Source organism: Penaeus monodon, chromosome 28 (genome assembly GCF_015228065.2).
Source record: "Penaeus monodon isolate SGIC_2016 chromosome 28, NSTDA_Pmon_1, whole genome shotgun sequence".
NCBI classification, from domain to species: domain Eukaryota; kingdom Metazoa; phylum Arthropoda; class Malacostraca; order Decapoda; family Penaeidae; genus Penaeus; species Penaeus monodon.
The window spans coordinates 2,412,453-2,412,771 of NC_051413.1; positions in this window are offsets into that span (position 1 = coordinate 2,412,453).

The window sequence follows — 319 nt, forward strand, 5'->3', positions numbered from 1 at the left end:
CTCTCCTTCGTGCAGCAGGTGTCGCTTCTTTTTCTTTCTTTTTTTCCTTATTTTTCTTTTTCCTCTTTTTTTTTTCCTTTTTCTTTATTTTCCTTTCCCCCCCCCCTTTTTTTTTTTTTTACTTTTTTTCGTTTTTTCATTTCTTTTCTTTTTAATTTTTGACAAGACTGATTGTCGGTTCTTTTTCCTTTACTTTTTTTTCTTTTTCTTTTTCTTTTCTCTCCTTCGTGCAGCAGGCGTCGCTTCATCGGGAATCTTGCTTGGCTGGGAGGGAAGGCCTTGATGTCCTTGCTAGGAACATTTATACAAAATTTACAAA